At 48.3% G+C, this 9,136-nt stretch overlaps 2 non-coding genes across 2 annotated transcripts; both read right to left on the minus strand.

Moving 5' to 3' along the window:
• Window positions 1–6,347: 6,347 nt before the first annotated feature.
• Window positions 6,348–6,419, minus strand: trnam-cau (transfer RNA methionine (anticodon CAU)). The gene has a single exon. It is a non-coding gene; the product is annotated as a tRNA-Met (tRNA).
• Window positions 6,420–8,593: 2,174 nt separating this feature from the next.
• On the minus strand, window positions 8,594–8,678 carry trnas-aga (transfer RNA serine (anticodon AGA)). The gene has a single exon. It is a non-coding gene; the product is annotated as a tRNA-Ser (tRNA).
• Window positions 8,679–9,136: the final 458 nt, after the last annotated feature.

The following is a 9,136-nucleotide window of genomic DNA, read 5'->3' on the forward strand; positions in this document are numbered from 1 at the left end:
CATACTTCTGTCACCTGACCTGTCTTGTTGCCTAATAGGAGATCAAGTATTGCATTCGCTCTTGTTGGTACCTCTGTATGTTGATATAGAAAACTCTCCTGAACATATTTGACAAAACATATGCCCACCGCCGTCTGTCTGAAACAGTTTCCTGTCAGGTTTGAGACTCTCCCCTCTCACCTTACACCGGTGTTCTGTTGTTGGTAATTTCCCCAGACCTGGGAAAAATACTGTGTGCATTGCAGCTGAAGAGAAAGTGCATGCAGGTGGACACACAAAGTGCAAGGACCACGACAAGGTAGGTTAGGAAATCAAGAGTTCATGTTTTAGCGTATGGTTGGTCCGTTCAGTAGTCTTAACACAGCGGTATGGAAGCTGTCCTTAAACTGGTGCTGCGTGTTTTCATGCGTTTGTATCTTCTGCTCGATGGCAGTGAGGGGTGAAGGGAGAATGTCTGGGGTGCGAAAGGTCATTGATGATGTTGACCGTTTTCCCAAAGCAGCGGGAAGTGTTGGCGGCATCACTGGAGGGGAGGCTGGTATCTGTGATGGACTGGGCTGCGTTCGGTAACTGACCTGACGGCCTGTCTGCTGTGAGGGACGGGGTGAGAAGTGGGTGTGGTCTATCGCAAGGGAAGAAGGGGCAGTGGGTGAGGAGCGGGCTTACTGTGTGGTTCTTGGGCCTGGGGTGAGGAGGAACGCAGTCGGCCGAGTACTTCAGGATCATTCACGCCTCAGTTAACAGAGATTTGCCTCCTGATCGCCCCGCTTCTCTTTCTTTCCCACTGTCGCTTCGCCAACTCTCGCTCATCACCTTTCTCCCTTCCCACCCTTCCCGCTCCTCACACCTACTCTATCTCTCTCCTCCCACACTCTCCCTTTCTCTCACCACCACCTCTCTATGCTCCAAGCAGCCGCAGTGCTCGATAAGTCATATGCTTCACTTTCCTTTCCGACAAATTTGAAAATTGCTGTCGCGACAAGCAATCTCTTGGAGTAAATTAGCAGATCGAAACGTATCTGTTGGGGGAAGGAATTTCCAAAGGTTCGTGTCGAAACCCTGCACCAGGAATAAAAGAGGAAAAGGGAGAAGGCCGGAATGAAGAGGAGAGGGGGAGTTGGCAGACAGGAGCCTCAGGTGATTGGTGGACTGAAGACGGGTGACAGGCGGGTTGCGGCAGGTAGGGGAGGGAGAAATGAAGTTGAGGGACAGTGTGAGGTGGGTGATGGATGCTGACAGAAGAGGGAACAAAAGTCGGAAATTCCGCAGGGAAGATTTACTTGGATGCTACCAAGCCTCGAAGGCCTGAGTTATCGGGAGAGGTTGGGTAGTCGAGGAATTTATTCCTTGGAACGTTGGATGTTGGGGGTGACCTGAGAGAGGAGTGTAAAATCACCACGGGTACAGACACGGTAAACGCACATTGTCATTTTCCCATGGAAAAGGATCTAAAAACTTGAGGGCATAAGTTGAAGGTGAGAAGCGACAGATTGAACAGGGATTAAGGTGCAAATCCTTCACGTAGTAAGTGGTTCGTAAGTGTAATCAGCTACCAGAGAAAGTATTTGAGGCAGGTTCAACATTAAAGAGAGTTGGATAAATACATGGATAGGAAAGGTTTGGAGGGGTGCGTGCTGAATACGACGAGTTTAGCCGTCAACACAGACCAGTCGGTGGTGAAGGGCCCTTCTCCATACTGCATGATTGACTATGGCTGCGGGAAATTAAATGAACAAGGCAGGAAATATCCTCACTAATATCATTCAAACAACTGGGAGAGCTGACCAAGCTCATTCCATGTGGACGTGCACACACACACACACACGACATCAGGAAAATGTGATTCGGCTTGGATGTTGACTCCTTCCCCTCGAGTGTGGCCTATCCTTGCGCGTGAACCGTTCGATTTCAACAGCAGTGCATTCCCTGACCTGTCTCTTCCTGACACTTCAGGACCAAGGAGATAACTTATTTGGTAAGGTCACCTGGAAGCCATGCGATGCCTTGCATTGGGTGACACAGCTGCTCCGATACTAAAATACCAGGTGTGTGTAACTGTGGCTGGAGATGCGATATAGCTGGCCTATGGAAATCAACAAGAGGTCTCGAAAGTGACAAACCTTGAACCCATGACAGGCCACCCTCGAACCGCTGCTGCACACTCAGCCTGGTATATCTTGTCACATGTTCTCACTGTGGTCACTGATCCTCAAATACACAGAGCAGTGATGGTCTGCCGGTTGGCAGTGCGTAGACGATCAGTGCAGACACGATATGTGGATGTTGGCAGCTGGATCAACAGAATATGTAAGAATTCAGGTCGGGCAGCATCTGTGCGGGAAGTGGACAGTCACACTTCCGGATGGAGACCTTCATCTGGAAAATAAGTCCAATTCAGCGAGGCAAGTAACACCAGGAATATCACGGACTAGTGATAAATTGACAGGCCTGCCTGATGTCACGAAGTCAAAAGCAAAATGCTGCAGATGTGAAAATATGAAATATGCCAGGACCTGGTTATACTCTCCGGATCTTGGAATGATCAAGATCACAGTCTCTTCCTGCTCTTGAACAGGACTCATGAAATGGAAAATATCATCCCGCTCCCTCTCCATTTTTTGCCAAGTCTGAGATGTTCAATTTTCTGCTCTCATTTTGTATCAGAGTGACAGGAAAAAAAATCTGTCAGTGTCAGACAAACTGCGGATCCATAAGAGAAGAATAAGTACCAGCTATCAATTCTCCTGTGAAAGGCAAACGAGTCTTAATTACCTGGTGACAGGGAACTGGACATTCAAACTGTTTTGATGGGGAACCTTATGTCACTACCCCAGTACATATTGGAGAGACTGTACCTGAAACACTGGGTACAGAGCTCAAGGAAGTTCTGGACTTAAAAAAAAGCCTAGAACATAGAACATAGAACAGCGCAGCACAATAGAGGCCGTTCGGCCCACAATGTTGTGCCGACCTTTACATATCGCCTAAAACTATCTAATCCCTTCCTCCCACATATTCCTGTACTTTAAATTCCTCCATATGCTTATCTAGTAATCACTTGAACTTGACCAATGTACCTGACTCCACCACCGCCCCAGCCAGCGCATTCCACTCTTTGGGTAAAATAAAAACTTTCTCTGATTTCTCCATTGCACTTACCACCGATTACTTTAAGGCCATGCCCTCTTGATGCCCTGGGAAACGTGCGCTGTCTGTCTATTCTATCAATTCCTCTTAATATTTTGTACACCTCGATCATGTCTCCTCTCATCCTCCTTCTCTCCAAAGAGTAAAGCCCTAGCTCCCTTAGTCCCTCCTCATAATGCATACACTCTATATCAGGCAGCGTCCTGCTAAGTTTCCTCTGTAACATTTCCAACGCTTCCACGTCCTTCCTATAATGGGACAACCAGAACTGGACACAGTACTCGAAGTGTGGATCTTTCCACAATTCACTTTGATGAGAGTCTGATCGAAGGGTCCGGAGCTGGGGGAGGGACAGGGCGGCTTTAAACCCGGGACCCGTCTACTTCAAAAACATATCCACTTTGCGTCTTTTTCTGCGAATAGTTTCAGCTGTTCTTGAGGTTGAACGCAATGTCCCTTATTCTTGGGAGATGTTGCCGTCCCGGTCTCTCTGCAGACCGGGCTGTCCCACATTCCAGATGTCCGATGAACTGCTCACTTCAACAACAATTTCTTTATTGCTTTTACTTTTGTTTTATTCAAAATTTCTCTTGTATTTGATAAACACGATGATGCTGGAGTAACTCAGCTGACCAGGCAGCATCCGTGGAGATAAGCAACCGGGCAACGTTTCGGATTCAGATCCTTTGGAAACAGAAATAAACATCTCTCCGTCGGGGAATTGAATCCTGGTCTCCCACGTGACAGGCGGGTATACTGACCACAGTACTAACGAGGAACCCAGGGAAATGTCTGATATGTCACTCGGTTGTCAGGGTACCGGAGGGTTCACAGTTCACCCCGGAGTTTGTCGGTCCACTGTTAAACCGGCGCCTTTCAGACACCCACCTCACCGTGTGACTGGAGGGGTCTCAGGATCCTCCAGCGATTAACTTACTGTGTTCAAGAACCGGTCGGAGGTGGGGCTCCCATTAGGGCCTAACTGCATGTGGTTGGAAAGGATATTTCTAATCAGGATTTATTTTCCTATTTACTGATGAGAGAGGCAGGAAAGGATTTGTCACTCTTCGACTATTCCAGGATCGACTCTCACATCGTTCCGAACCCGGGTGAATAATCACCGGGCGCTGTGTGACTCCGGTCTGTTGGATGGTGATGACATCAATTGGACTGAACAGGGACTGCAGCAGAGTGAGGAATGGCCCGTCAGAAAGCAGCTCGGAGACTGGTGATCGAGTCACAGAGTCAAACAGCACTGGAGACGGTTCAGTACCCGAATGGCCTTCACACTAGTGCCGCCATGGTTGTATAATGGTGAGCATAGCTGCTTCCTAAGCAGTTGACCCGGGTTCGATTCCCAGCCATCGCAGATTCCAGAGTTTTAATCTCCCGACATCGGGAATGTCAGAATTAAACCTATTAAAGAACAACGATCTGTACAGGACTCGAGGTTTCGCTTGGTCTACTCATGTTAATCCGCACGTAACTTGCTGAATCCATGTAATTTCATGAGTGAGTGTAAGCGAGATCCCATCGCCGTTTCATTAATTATCGCTTACTTTGTGCACGACAGATGGTCACGGAAGCAATTCCCGTCCCTCATGTTTTTCTGGTAAATCTATGAATGGATCAGTGCAGTTTCCTACTCTCAATCTGTCCCGGATTCCCATAGCAAAATACTTCACATGTGGTCGCCCCATTACAGCAAGGATGTGGAGGCTTTGGAAAGGGTGCAGGAAATATTTACCAGGAAGCTGCCTGGATTAGACAGTATTAGCAATAAGGAGAGATTGGACAAACTTGAGTTGTTTTCTCTGGAGCGTTCGGGACAAACTTGGGTTGTTTTCTCTGGAGCGTTCGGGACTGATAAGAGACCTTATAGAAGTTTATAAAGCTATGAGAGGCATAGATAGGCCAGGTAGGCAGATATATTTCCTCGGGTAGAAATGTCAAATACCAGAGGACATGCGTTTAAGGTGAGAGAGGGTAAGTTTAAATGAGTTGTATGTAAAAAGTGTTGATTCACACAAACTGGGGAGTGTCTGGAACGGCCTGTCAGGTACAGTAGTGGAAGCAGATGTGACACTGTTGTTTCGCAGGCTGTTAGATAGATAGGCACATGGATATTAAGGGAATGGAAGGAGATGTGCAGGAATTGGGAGGGATATGGATCCTGTCAGTCAAAAGAGTTTAGTCTAATCCTGCATCGTGTTCGGCGCAGACATGGTGGGCCAAATGGCCTGTTCCTGTGCTGTACTGTTCTATCTTCTATGATCCCAACATGTCCCAGATGACGTGTTCACACTGACTGACGTCAGTCTGTTCACCGCCCGCTCCCTGTCTATGTTTACCCCGTGCAATCTCTCCCCTCACTCTCCTCCGTTCCAACACGGACTACACCCGGTGCCTCTGCACTGACAGGTGGAAAACAGGGTCAGGGTGTCACACTGCACAGAAATGTCCACACCGACCATAACATTTCCTTCTGTGCTAAAACCGTTGTCCACCACTTGTCCCACAAACGTCTCTGCCTTAGCGATTTAAATTTTAATCTGGATACTTCATCAATGTTGTGAGAGCTTCTGCCTCCGCCGCCGCCTCAGGTCGTGCGGTCCAGACAACAACCAAACTTCGGATGAAACCCTTCCTTAGACCGTCTCCAAACCCCTTCCCTCAGTCTCGGAACTGGACATTTATGCCCGTCACCCGTCTGTCATCGTGGCTCCATGTCCCCCTTTCCAGGGGTAAAGCGAGCCTGTCCTGTGTGTGCCACAGCCCCGTCACGTGATGTGTTTGGTCTCACCCTGTCGGAGATGTTCCCCTTGTTCTCCCCACTGCCCACTCCCCACCTTCTCTGCTGCTGAACATTCACTTGTTCTCTCTCTGTCCCGGTTCTAATGACGGTCCCGGCACTGAAACGTTAACTCGCTTCCGATTTCCGCCTGACCTGCTGAGTGTTTCCAGCATTTTATGTTCTATAGCAGAACACAGGCTCATACAGCAGAGAACATTGTGTATTGGACCATAGCTGAGCACCACAGGGACCGTCGTTCTCCCCAACGGACCCGGCCACATGGAATAATGGAATGGAAGGAACCTTCATATTGAAATGCAAGATTTTCATTCTAAGTGAAGTGAAATGTATATTGCGGGGATGTGTGATGTGACAGCGTCCTATTGGAAAATGTTCAGCTGAAGTATAGCAGAGGATGGTTTCGATCCATCAACCTCTGGGTTATGGGCCCAGCACGCTTCCGCTGCGCCACTCTGCTGCTGGGCAAGCAAGTTGCATCGTTCCGTATTTCCTCTTTTATTCTTCTTGCCGTTATCCTTTCCGACTCAACACAGTTTCTTTTTGATGACTTCTCTTCTTTTCCCTCATTTACTACTTTATCTCTTCCCATTCTCTCTCTCTCTCTTTCTCTCTCTCTCCCTCCTTTCTTCGTTCCTTACTTCCTGTCACACACTGTTACCATCACTGTGCTGTCTGTTTCTCTCTCCCGCTCGGATATCCCGTTCCCAACATTTCAGCAATGACTGTGTTTGACATTATCGAATTGTCTCTCTTTCTACGGCCCTGCTGTCGGACATTCTGTTTCTCTTCTTCTGTGTCTTTTCCTCCTTCTTTGGGTCAAATGTCAATTTACAGAGCAGAGGGCACGGTCTGTGCTGCAGTGGGGGATGACCCGGTGATACTTCAGTCACCCCTCAGGACACAACGCGATGGCTTCACCCACACCTCGTGGTGGCTTATTTTGTCCAATCCCGAGGTCTCATTAACTTCACAAACCTGTCACTGTAACTGCATAAATGCAGATTTCCTTCAGTGCTGAAGCGCCAGCAGCTCATTTGTCTCTTTGTGACCCTCCTGATGCAGTTTGTCGACCCGAAACTTCTACAGATCATTTCCTCCCACAGATGATGCTTGACCCATTGAGTTCCTACAGCAGAGAAAATGGAACAGCACAACACAGGAACAGGCCCTTCGGTCTGCAATGCTGTGCCGAACTATTTAAATTAGTAATCAAATACACAACTTAACTCATCCCTTCTGCCTACACAATGTCCATATCCTTCCATTTCCTGCAAATCCATGGACATCGAAGATCCCCTTGAACGCTTTGGTCGTATGTGCCACCACCACCACCACCGCAGGCAGCGCATTCAACGCCCCCACCAATTCCTGTGTAAAAAAACTTAACACGCTCATCTCCTTTGAGCTTACTCCCCTCACCTTAAATGCATGCATTTTGGTATTCGACAAGGTAAAATTAAGAGGCGCATCTCTGGGAATTGGCGATGCAATATTGCCGGTGATTTATCCATGTCAGCTGTCACTTTCCCAGCTCTCTGTGGTTCGATACAACATCAGGTTTGGATTTCACAGTCCAGTTACGTTCTGAGATCGGTCAGAATTCTTTGCAGGCACATGTTCTGGAAATGTTCAAAGTTTAAGATCACCAGTATGGAGATGCCGGGTATTGAACCTGGGACCTCATACATGCAAAGCATGCGTCCTCCCACTGAGCTACATCCCCACTAATGCACCTTAATTTCAGAAGTCCGCTCTTTTCTGGGTCTCACTCTTTGAGCATAAAACAGAGGTATTGGAAAACATAGAACAAGGCTGGTACCGGCCATTCGGCCCTCCCGCTCCACAATTCAGTGCAACCATAGCTAATCATCCAAGTTCCAAGCCCCTGTTCCGTGTTCTCCCCACACGCCGTGAAACTCTTTTGGGACAGAGCCCATTTATAATTAACTCAAAACAAGTCATGAGACCTGGCAAGTCCATTAGGTCCAAGGATGTCGCCGGATGAAACACACATATACCGCTGAAAGGGAAGAGCGACATCAAGACACCCGGACGTGAGACCCCGCAGGGAGGGCTCCCACTGTGCCCAGTGAGGCAGCAGCAGGGTGCGTCCGCCTCCGGACAGCGCATGTATTACCAAGCTGACAATGACACGCTCAGCGAAAGCTGCTGGACCGCCAGCGTCCCTGGGTGGGCTAGAACCACCAATCTTTCGGTTAACAGCCGAACGCGCTGACCGATCGTGCCACAGAGAGACCCTGATAGAAGCGGGAATAAATGGGCCGTTCCAGGGATCGGTGCTGGGACACGACAATTCACAATCTGCATCAATCGTTTGGATCAGGGAGTCACGGACAATATAAAACAGAAAACGATAAAAACACTCAGTACGTCGAGCAACATCTGTGGAGAGAGAAACAGAGGTAACGTTTCTGGTCTGTAACAGGGTCACGAATGACCAGAACCACTGCACGGTAGAAAATTTACAGGTCAACGTCCCAAATTCACAACGGAAGCATTGAAACGCAGTTAAAAGCGGTGTCATTTACTACAAGGAATTTTCCCTCTGGGACCAAAAAGTCAACAGCCCCTGAAAATTACACCGGTTACTCCGACCGGACCAGCTGCTCCCGCAGTCAACAGGATTCGAACCTGCACGGCGAACCCCGAATGGATTTCTAGTCCATCGCCTTAACCACTCGGCCACGAATACCGCTCTCCCCACAGCCAAATAGCCAGAAGGACATTGGCCATGGGCTGGGATTGAGAAAGAAAAGGGTTAAGAATTGTGACCATACCTATAGCTGATAGAAAAAAAATACCTCTCCAGCAAGAGCAAGCAAGCCGCTGACTCACTAGATGGAGTGTTAAATACTTTGTTCGGGGTATTGATCTGTCCCTCTCTGCTAGACTGTAGCGATACTGGGTGCAATAAGCATCGAGGTGGAAGCTTGGTCTAAACAATGAGGGGTGATACCTGCCTTTTAATTTTTTAATTATAACTCAATTATAATAAACAATAGGTGCGATGTCTGTCTCGGGTTGACCGAAACTCGCGGCGCCGTATGCTTTAAGTGTGCGTGACAATACCTGTATAAATCTCTGTCTACCCCTTTGTACCGGGAGAACTCGGGAAGCGACTCTTGATGAGAGCTGAAGAGCCTTCTCCTTAGC

The sequence above is a fragment of the Pristis pectinata genome, chromosome 17 (genome assembly GCF_009764475.1).
Source record: "Pristis pectinata isolate sPriPec2 chromosome 17, sPriPec2.1.pri, whole genome shotgun sequence".
Classification (NCBI taxonomy): Eukaryota; Metazoa; Chordata; class Chondrichthyes; order Rhinopristiformes; family Pristidae; genus Pristis; species Pristis pectinata.